We start from the raw sequence: 11,262 nt of genomic DNA on the forward strand, positions 1-11,262 counted from the left end.
GCTCTACCACCACGGCTAGCCGGCATTCATGATGTGTTCCACGTCTCGGCTTTGAGGAAATATGTGTTCGACCCCTCCCACGTGATCGACTTCACTCCGCTTGAGATTGGCGAGGACCTGAGCTACGAGGAGCGACCGGTGCGGATTCTGGCTCGTGAGTCGAGGGAATTGCGCAACCGGGTCATACCCTTTGTAAAGGTGCAGTGGAGTAATCACGAGGAGCGGGAGGCGACTTGGGAGCCGGAGGCGATGATGAAGGAGTCCTACCCCTACCTGTTTGAGGCCCTGGATTGAGGTATGTGTACAGTTTCGCGGACGAAACTTTTTGTAGTGGGGGAGGATGTAGTGTTCCTGAGCTTTGGATAGGATTGGCTTCAGTATTATAGACTGGTCGACATCTCTGGAGAGTGTCGGACTGAGTCGGAGTCAATTCTGCACGAATTGGATGCAGAATTGGACTCGGCGCACTCAAATAAGCAAAACTGGAGTTTTGCCAGATTCGGGCGCCCAGAACATTGTTAGGGTCGCCCAGAAACGAGTGTTGAATTTAACTGAAACTGGAAGCCAATTCGGATCCCATGTTCCGGGCGCCCAGAAGTGGGTCCGGAAATTTCACCTCGTGAATATCGCTTGCTTCGACGCGTGGCAGGGCGGTAGGTGAGTTCCGCCGGTGCCGTTTACGGGCGCAGCACACCGCGGGCGGAGAGTCCGAGGGGCCCATTTTGTGCAGGCCGGATGTTCTGGTCGCCCAGAACATGGTTCCGGGCGCCCAGAAACGCCCGTTTCTGCAGGGGCACTGGATTGCGGCTATTTTTCCTGGGGCTTATCTGATCTATCCAGCAGCCTATAAATAGCTGAGAAGCGCCCCCTTTGAGCTCTTTTACCTGTTCTTCACAGAGGACTTAGATTTTACTCCCAAATCCCTCAAATCTTTCCAATTTGCATCAAGATCCACCTCTCCAAGAATTGCAAGGTGCTGATTTTGCAGTTCTTCAGCGACGACCTCCAGTGTTTTGGCTCGTGCGTGACGTAGGAAGGTCGGATTTCAACGAAACTTGGTTTGCTGGATTCTTGACTTCCAGAGGAATCCACGAAGCCCTAATTTGCAGAATTTGGTGAAGGTTAGCTCAGTCGAACTCAGGTTTTCCTCTGCTGTTGTTGCTTTGGACAGAATTTGCCAATTTTTGATGTTTTCTTGGGGTGAACTTGGGAAGCAGGGGCTTTGTGGAGTTGAGTTATTTTCCCTATCACCCAGTACTGGAATTGGGACCCTCTCCACCTGATTTGGAGTTCGTTTGGTGAGTTTTGACATTGGAATTGAGATATTTAAGCTTAAATGCTGTTTTGCTGAAATTCATCGTCGACTGTTAGTATTTCAGCTCGTACTCGACGTAGGAGCATCGGATTTCGTCGAGACTTGATTCGTTGGTTTCGGGACTGCGAGAAGAATCCACGAAGTCCTTACTTGTGGATTTTGGTGAAGGTTAGCTTGGTCGAAACCCTTCTCTTCTCTGCTGCTGTGTACTTGGACTGAATTGTGGATTTTGATGATTTTTATTGGATTTTTGGGTGCATTGTAAATCCAGATCTTAAGGGGCTTTGTTGCTGGTTTGAAGAGGTTTCCAGCAGTGTTGCTTGAGGATCCGAGACCCTATTGCTGCCAGGAATTGCATTAGAGGTGGGTGTTTCATCGGTTTCGCTCCTAAGTGCATGTTAGTCAACGTGTATAGTTCGAGTGTTGTAAATCATGCTTTAATTCATCGATTAGCATTTTGAATGTAATATGAATGTAGAAGCATGCTGAAATGAATATTTAAATTATACATGTTGGACTTGAAATTTGACTTAGGAGAAAACCTGCGTTTTGACCCGTCATATGCTTAAACTACCAGATTTAGCTCTAGGAGCCGTGTTCGATTGTATCGTTGCCGAGTCAGTGCAATGGATACCTTGGGTAGTTTAGAATGTATTTACACTCGTGCTGGTTCGCCGAGTGAATTTTTGCAGGGTCGTTCAGGCCGTTTCGGACTGTTGGGTGCCGTCAGAGTTGACGGTGGACCGTATCGCCTTTTTGGCGTCAGATTGTGCCGAGGGCACGTTACCTGTTGGTTGTTAGACCAGTTTAAGTCGATTACTTGACTTTGGCTAGTTGGAGCCTGATTGAGCTCGACAGAGATACGCTGCATACTCGGTTGGGTAGCGCCCACGAGTGCCACTCCGGAGTCAGGCTTGTGCTTTTGCGTTGGTGTCGCTCATGCCAGTTGGACTTGCTCTCCACGGACCAGTTAGTGTGGATAGAGCCCGATAGTCGCAACGGGGCAGGGACGGGTGTGTTCACAGTCCCAGGGACGGGTATGTCTACAGTCCCGATTGGATTGGGTCAGATTTGACATTTCCTACAGTTGGTTAGTGTAGAGCATGATAGTATAGTGATTTGTAGCGGTTGAGTTTGTTTCCTGCTTTTCCTACTATTCTTGCTCCCTCCTGTAGACTTAGTGGGTGGACCGATGTTGTTTTGGGCGGTACCCACTGAGGACTACTTGTTTTTATAGTAGTTCTCACGCCCAGTTGTTACCCCCGTTTTGCAGAGCCACAGGTTTCGGCTGCTGCGCCTTCCGCGGATCAGGATCGAGGTAAGGGCGTCGCGAGTTAGAGCCCTACCCGACGTGCTGAGCTAGAGGTGCCCCTACTGCAGGTAGATGTTTTGTTTCGAGTTTATGTACATAGTGGACTTAACTCGCCAGTGCGAGTAGCTTTGTATTTTGGATTTGGACTATGTATATGAAACTCAGTTTGTTTAGCTTCTGTTTTCTCTAGCAGCTCTCTACTACTGTTCGTAGTAGTGTTTGATTTACAGGTACAGCTATCGCTTCGTATACAGGGAAAATTCCTTTGTATACGGCGGATTTGTCGGCGTGCCCGGGGAAAGTGTAATCCGGGGCGTGACAGATTAAGTTGGTATCAGAGCTTTGCTGTAGGTCGTGGGGACCTAGGAAACCTAAGTTTGGCAAACCTTAGGGAAGCAAGACGTGAGAGGCGTAATTTTATTGCGAAAGTCAATGATTATTTGTTCTAACTCCTCTTAGAGCAGAGTGAGTGACTGAAGGAGTTTCTGTTTCGGCCTGAGAAATTATGTTGGCTGCAGACGACATAATTTTGGAGGGAAACAGGGACCGCCTTCTAGACTTTCGTTTGATTGGGTCGAGAGTGTTTTGTTGTATCTGACCCCGAATTGTTCCTTTCAGCTATGTATCGTCGCCGGGGTCGACCGTCGTTGCGGGAGCGCGCCCAGTTGGCGCGGGATCATGCTGGACCTTCTGAGAGATCTGAGCAGATGGAGCAGAGTACTCGGCAGGAGCAGGGTGACAGACTGGGGGCGAGTGTACCCCCTGTTGTGGAGCCGAGTGCGCGACCAGAGACTAGCGCACCCCCTGATCTGAGTGCACAGTTAGCTGCCCTGACCGAGGTGACGAGACAGCAGGGGGAGCTATTGCAGAGGTTGTGTGAGAGGATAGCTCAGCCACCGAGTTCTGTACCGAGGGCACCAGAGTCGCCAGTTCCACCCCCGACTACTCCAGTGACAGCACCAGCTGCAGCAGTTCCTCCATCGGCAGCAGTTCCAGTAGCGCCAGTTGCGCCTGCTAGGGGGCCAGTACCGTTGACTGAGGCCGAGCAGGAGCGGTGGACGGAGAGGTTAGCTCGTTTTCGCCGATTTGATCCACCGATCTTCGATGGCAGAGGCACTGAGGCCTGGATTGTTGAGGGATGGGTCAGTGCGATGGAGAAGTTATTCGAGGATCTGTTCGTTCCAGAGGGGGAGCAGGTACCCCTGGGAGTACACTGTCTAGCAGGTGATGCTCATGACTGGTGGCGGAGGACGAGGCGAGACCAGGGGCTAGTGGCGGCGCAGCTGAGTTGGGACGAGTTCTGTGGAATGCTGTTTGGGATGTTCTTTCCCAACAGTGTGAAGCAGAAGCTCGAGGAGGATTTGAGGAGGCTTCAGCAGGGAGATCGCCCAGTGCAGGAGTACGTTCGGGAGTTTACTCGACTCCTGAACTGTGTACCATTTGCGGCCAGAGACGAGGCGCACAGAGTATACATGTTCGAGCAGGGGCTGAGACCGGACATCTTCAGGTTAGTGCGGGCGCAGAGGTCGAGGACCCTGGATGCGTCCATAGAGCAGGCCCTATGGGTGGAGAGAGGTGAGGTGTCGCTGCAGGAGAGGACTCAGGCCGTGGGGCAGGGTCAGGACAGGAAGCGCCCCTTTCCAGATGACGGAGGGCAGTCGAGCAGCAGACGTCCGCCGAGACCTCCACGATCACGTTCTCAGGGTCGTGGGTCTTCGGGGCGTCAGCGTTCCAGGGGATCCCGTCAGCAGGGGCAGACTCAGAGGACGCCACAGTGTGTGATCTGCGGGGGACCACACTGGCCTCGGCAGTGCGAGCAGAGAGAGGGCAGGTGCTACGGATGTGGTCAGCCGGGACACATGAGGGCAGCTTGTCCCCGAGCAGCATCTCCAGCACCGTCATCAGCTTCGGCACCACCAGCACCACAGCAGTCTTACGGAGCAGCACCGAGCTACCGCCAGGAGGACAGATCGTCTGTGCCGCGGTCGAGTGAGCGGCGACAGCAGGCTCCGAGTGGCAGGGTCTATGCAGCTCAGGTGGAGGACTCTTCAGCAGCCGACCGAGTGGTGGCAGGTATCACTTTGATTTCTGGCATTAGAGTTCGCACTCTTTTTGATACCGGTGCATCGCATTCCTTTGTTAGCCGAGCATTTGCATTGTTGCATGGTCTAGAGTTAGGAGCGTTGTCTCAGGCACGAGAGGTGCAGATCCCCGACCATGTCTTGCAGGTTACAGAGTGTTGTTGGTCCTGTCCGGTGCAGTTAGACTCTTGGATCATGCCCGCAGACCTGTTGGTGTTAGGGCAGCTGCAGGACTTCGACGTAGTGCTCGGTATGGATTGGCTGGCGCGGTACTATGCTACGATCGACTGTGGAGCGAGGACGGTGACGTTCCGCGAGCCAGGCCAGGAGGAGTTTACTTTCAGAGGCTGCAGGAGCACGCTGTTTGCCACCTGGATATCTTCGGCGAGGGCTCGACAGATGCTGAGCAGTGGGTGTATCGCTTTCCTAGCGACAGTTGTGGAGGTACCTACGGCGGCGCCGAGACTCGAGGACATCCCAGTAGTCCGCGAGTTTTCGGATGTGTTTCCCCCTGAGTTGACGACATTGCCGCCGGAGAGGGAGATTGAGTTTGTGATTGATGTAGTTCCTGGAACTGCACCAATCTCAAAGGTACCTTACAGGATGGCACCGGCAGAGCTGAGAGAGCTAAAGGCGCAACTTCAGGATCTGATGGATAGAGGGTTTGTGAGACCCAGTGTGTCGCCTTGGGGAGCGCCGGTGTTATTTGTAAAGAAGAAGGATGGTTCGCTCAGGTTATGTGTGGATTACCGGGAGCTGAATAAAGTGACCATCAAGAACAAGTATCCTCTGCCGCGCATTGATGATCTATTCGATCAGCTGCAAGGATCTTGTGTCTTTTCGAAGATTGATCTCCAGTCAGGTTACCACCAGCTGAGGGTGAGGGCCGAGGATGTTCCCAAGACGGCTTTTCGGACTCGGTACGGGCATTATGAGTTCACGGTGATGCCTTTTGGATTGACGAATGCCCCTGCCGCATTCATGGATTTGATGAACAGAGTGTTCAAGCCGTTCTTGGATAGGTTTGTGGTAGTCTTCATCGACGATATCCTGATTTACTCCCGGAGTGATGCTGAGCATGAGGAGCACTTGAGGATTGTGCTACAGCTTCTGCGCGAGAAGAAGTTGTATGCCAAGTTAAAGAAGTGCGAGTTCTGGCTACGGGAGGTTGCTTTCTTGGGCCACGTGATTTCAGCTGAGGGCGTAGCAGTGGACCCGAAGAAGATTGAGGCGATTCGAGATTGGCCTAGACCGACGACGGTTACTGAGGTACGGAGCTTCCTGGGACTGGCAGGATATTACCGTCGGTTTGTGGAAGGCTTTGCGAAGCTTTCCACACCCCTCACACGCTTGACGCGGAAGGGGATTCGTTTTGTCTGGAGCGACGACTGTCAGAGGAGCTTTGACGAGTTGAGATTGAGGTTGATGTCGGCTCCTATCCTTGCCCTTCCTGTTATGGGCGAAGGATTTGTGATCTACAGTGATGCATCGCACAGTGGACTTGGTTGCGTGCTGATGCAGCATGGTAGGGTGATTGCTTATGCTTCACGGCAGTTAAAGGATTATGAGAAGAATTACCCTACGCATGACTTGGAGCTTGCCGCGGTGGTTTTTGCTTTGAAGCTCTGGCGGCATTACTTGTACGGCGAGCACTGCGAGGTTTTCACCGATCATCAAAGTCTCAAGTATCTGTTCACACAGAGGGAGCTGAATCTGAGGCAGCGCCGGTGGTTGGAGTTACTGAAGGACTATGACATTAGTATTCAGTATCATCCCGGCAGGGCGAATGTGGTGGCAGATGCGTTGAGCAGGAAGTCAGTGCAGAGCCTGAGTTTGAGGATTACTGAGCAGAGACCCCTACTCGAGGAGCTACAGCGGCTGGGACTCGAGATAGTACCCCCTGGGTCTACGGCGAGGCTGACGTCTCTAGTTTTACAGCCCACTCTGTTGGATAGGATCCGAGAGAAACAGAGTGGAGATCCGTACTTGTTGAGGATTAGAGAGCAGCTAGACAGGGGGCAGGCTGAGGGTTTTGCTTTGGACAGTTCGGGAGTACTACGGTACAGGGACCGACTGTGTGTGCCTGTGGATCCGGAGATTCGAGCGGATATTCTGAGAGAGGCTCATTGTTCCCCTTATACGGTTCATCCTGGGGGAACCAAGATGTATAAGGATCTTAAGGCACGATTCTGGTGGCCTGGAATGAAGCGGGACATTGGCAGATATGTGGCTCAGTGTTTGACTTGCCAACAGGTGAAGGCCGAGCATCAGGTGCCTGCTGGCAAGCTTCAGAGTCTGCCAGTTCCCGAGTGGAAGTGGGAGCACATCACGATGGACTTCGTCGTTGGATTGCCTAGAGCGCAGGGTGGCTACGACGCGATTTGGGTGATAGTGGACAGACTGACCAAGTCTGCTCACTTCCTACCGGTTCAGACTACCTGGTCCAGGGAGAGACTTGCGCAGCTATACTTGGATGAGATTGTTAGGCTGCACGGCGTGCCAGTGTCGATTGTATCAGACAGAGACCCGAGGTTTGTATCCCAGTTTTGGAGGAGTTTGCAGACAGCCTTGGGTACACAGCTGCATTTTAGCACGGCGTTCCACCCACAGACAGATGGTCAGTCAGAGCGGACCATACAGACTCTAGAGGACATGCTGAGGGCATGCGTCCTGGATTTTGGAGGAGGGTGGTATCGACATGTGAGACTGGTTGAGTTTGCGTACAACAACAGCTATCAAACGAGCATTCAGATGGCTCCGTTTGAGGCGTTGTATGGACGCAGATGTCGATCCCCCCTGTTTTGGAGTGATGTGGGTGAGCGGAGGACACTTGGACCGGAGATTCTACTTGAGGCTGAGGAAAAGGTGAGAGTCGTTCGACGACACCTTTTGACAGCACAGAGCCGACAGAGGAGCTACGCCGATACCAGGAGACGAGACTTGGAGTTTCAGGTTGGAGATCATGTTTTCCTCAAAGTCTCGCCGTCCCGAGGGATACGCAGATTTGGAGTACGTGGAAAGCTTAGTCCACGGTTTGTTGGCCCTTTCGAGGTATTGGAGCGTATCGGACCGGTGGCTTACAGGATAGCTCTACCCCCGCGACTTGCTGGCATCCATGATGTTTTCCACGTCTCAGCATTGAGGAGATACGTTTTCGATCCCTCTCACGTGATTGACTTCACTCCACTTGAGATTGGCGAGGATCTGAGATACGAGGAGCGACCGTTGCGGATTCTTGCTCGGGAGACGAAAGAATTGCGCAACCGGGTCATCCCGTATGTGAAAGTGCAGTGGAGTAATCATGATGAGCGGGAGGCGACTTGGGAGTCTGAGACGGTGATGAGGGAAGCCTATCCCTACTTGTTTGATGCTTGAGTAGAGGTACGTTCAGTTTCGCGGACGAAACTTTTTGTAGTGGGGGAGGATGTAGTATACTAGTATCCCTACACTTAGTATATATATATAAGTGTGTGTGTGAGGGTACGTGTGTGTGTGTGTGTGAGTGCACATGTGTGAGTATGTGTAATGCCATGTGGCATCACCTCCCCCCCCTCTTTTATGCATGCAGGGAAGAGAGAGAGAGGAGTTTATCTCCTCTCTTCTCTCCTTTTCTCTTTCGTTCGGCCGTACCAAGGAAGCACGCGAGGGACGCCGCCGCGGAGCCGATTTCGCCGTCGACGTCGCACCGCAGAGCCGTTCGAACCTACGGTTGCTGCCGTTGCATCGTGAGGAGGCCGGGCGAGCGTGGATCTTCGCCGTTCTTGACGTCGCGCCAGTGCTAGTCGCCGTCGAGGTGGGTGTTCCATAGAATTGCTTCCTAATTTCCAAGCTTTTTCAATTTCGAGCTAGTTGCTGTCCCTGCAGATTTCCAGCGTCGACCGTTGGCGTTTCGGCTCGTACTCGACGTAGGAGCGTCGGATTTCGACGAGGCTTGATTCGCTGGATTCAGGACTTCGAGAGGAATCCACGAAGCCCTTACTTGCCAGATTTCGTTGAGGTTAGATTGGTCGAATCCGTGCTGTACCTGACTGTTGCGAATTTTGGGACTGAAACGGTGATTTGTGCTTTGTAGAGCGTGGTGTTAGCTCGACTCCCGGATTTGGAGGGTGTAGATCGACCAGCAGGTGGTGCTGCAGCTGTGAGGGTGTTTTGCTGCCAGAATTAGCGACTAAGGTGGGTTTACATCGGTTTATTCCTAAGTGTAGTAATAGTCGACATGTATGATTTTCTGTTCGGTAAATCATGTTGTAGTTCGTTTTTCATAATGATATCCTGGATAAATGCTGCATATATAACATGATTATTACCTTTTAAATATACATGTTGGACTGGGTTTAAACTTAGGAGAAAACGCGATTGGAATCGACATATGTATTAAACTGCCTGATTTAGCTCTAGGAGCCGTTATAGAATTGTACTGTCGCAGCATACTGTAGACGAGTACTCCAGGTAGTTTAGAATACATTTACGCTCGTGCTGGTATGCCGAGTGAATTTTTCTGAGGTCGTTTAGACTGTTTCGTACTAGTGGGCGCCGTCGGGACTGACGGTGGGCCCGGTTCGCCGTTTTGGCGTCGGATTGTGCCGAGGGCACGTTGTTTGTTGTATTTAGACTAGTCAGAGTTGTTACTGGACTTCGGCTTGAGTTAGAGAGCCTGTTTGAGCTCGACAGAGATACGCTGCATACTCGGTTGGGTAGCTCCCACGAGTGCCACTCCGGAGGCGGGCGCGGTGCTTTTGCGTTGGTGTCGCTCATGCCAGTTGGACTTGCTCTCCACGGACCAGCTAGTGTGGATAGAGCCTGATAGTCGCAACGGGGCAGGGACGGGTGTGTTCACAGTCCCAGGGACGGGTATGTTTACAGTCCCAATTGGATTGGGTCAGATTTGACATTTCCTACAGTCGGTTAATGTAGAGCATGATAGTGTAGTGGATGATAGCGATAGAGTGTACTTCCTGCTTTTCCTTCTATCCTTGCTCCCTTCTGTAGACTTAGTGGGTGACCGATGTCGTTTTGGGCGGTACCCACTGAGGACTACTTGTTTTTACAGTAGTTCTCACGCCCAGTTGTTACCTATGTTTTTGCAGAGCCACAGGTTTCGGCTGCTGCACCGTCTGCGGACCTGGATCGAGGCAAGGGCGTCGCGAGTTAGAGCCCTACCCGACGTGCTGAGCTAGAGGTGCCCTACTGCAGGTAGATGTTTTGTTTCGAGTTTATGTACATAGTTGACTTAACTCGCCAGTGCGAGTAACTCTGTATTTTGGATCGGAACTATGTATATGAAACTCTGTTTTATTTAGCTTCAGTTTTCTCTAGCAGCTCTCTACTACTGTTCGTAGTAGTGTTTGATTTACAGGTACAGCTATCGCTTCGTATACAGGGAAAATTTCTTTGTATATGGCGGATCTGTCGGCGTGCCCGGGGAACGTGTAATCCGGGGCGTGACAGATTAACTATTAAAAAATAAGGTTAGTCCATGCGCTAAAATTTTACAGTTGGTGTAGGCAAAAATAAAAAAGAGTTCAAATTATAGATTGTATATGAATATGTCTTATACATTCGATGTACAATTTTTTTTTTTTTTTTACACCGTATGAAATTTTAATTTTATTATATCGACTATTAAAAGATAGAGTATTTTTGCCAGAAATATGAGAGTCCTTCTTTGTTATCCTATGCGAACTACTGAATATACACAACTTTCATGCATATATAACCTACTTTTATTATGACAAAGTATTCGACCAGATTCTGTTTCCTAGTTATTTTATTAATTGCGTATGTTTAAATCAAGGGAAAACTTCAAATACCCCATTGTGGTTTCACTTTTTCTCACTTTAGTACCCTGTAGTTTAAAGTGTATCAAGTAAGTACCCTGTGGTTTTGCACTTTTTCACTCTAGTACCCTATGGTTTAATGTGTATCAAGTTAGTACCCTGTGGTTTCGCACTTTCTCACTTTAGTACCATGTGGTTTCGCACTTTCTCACTTTAGCACTCTTTGGTTTAAAAACCACAGAGTACTAACTTGATACAAAAATAAAACTATAGGGTACTAACTTGATACAAAAATAAAACCACAGAGTACTAACTTGATACACTTTAAACCATAGGGTATTAAAGTGAGAAAGTGCGAAATCACAGGGTACTAATTTGATACATTTTAAATCACAGGGTACTAAAATGAAAAAGTACGAAATCACATGGGAAGTTTTTGAAGTTTTCCCTTAAATCAAATATATACATTTGTATACGTAGAAAAAAATTTTAACCCAAAATATATAGGTTCTCTTTGCTACTGTAAGAGACATGTATATGAGCATATTTTGTACTTTCGGTGTACAATTTTTTTTACACCGTTTGAAATTTTGATTTTGTTACATCGACTATTAAAAAATAGGATTGTAGGGATGTAGGGGTGTAGGGTGTAGGGTGTAGGGTGTATGGATATAGATAGATAGAAAGCTAAACTTTATCTTATACAATCATGAGTATGTCTTATACACTCGGTGTATAACTTTTTTAACACCATATTAATAAAATTTTTATTATAAA

General features: G+C 49.8%; 2 long non-coding RNA genes across 3 annotated transcripts; both read left to right on the plus strand.

Annotated features, from left to right (window-relative positions):
* LOC109714914 lies at positions 1,425–2,628 on the plus strand. The gene is made up of 3 exons (XR_002217452.1): positions 1,425–1,483; positions 1,587–1,678; positions 2,589–2,628. It is a non-coding gene; the product is annotated as an uncharacterized LOC109714914 (long non-coding RNA).
* LOC109714913 lies at positions 4,667–9,820 on the plus strand. Of its 2 annotated transcripts, none has more exons than XR_002217451.1 (5): positions 4,667–4,700; positions 8,277–8,501; positions 8,573–8,705; positions 8,781–8,881; positions 9,796–9,820. It is a non-coding gene; the product is annotated as an uncharacterized LOC109714913 (long non-coding RNA). The 2 variants fall into 2 exon arrangements; XR_002217450.1 differs by lacking the exon at positions 4,667–4,700 and adding an exon at positions 7,932–8,089.

This window comes from Ananas comosus, linkage group 9 (assembly GCF_001540865.1).
Source record: "Ananas comosus cultivar F153 linkage group 9, ASM154086v1, whole genome shotgun sequence".
NCBI lineage: Eukaryota > Viridiplantae > Streptophyta > Magnoliopsida > Poales > Bromeliaceae > Ananas > Ananas comosus.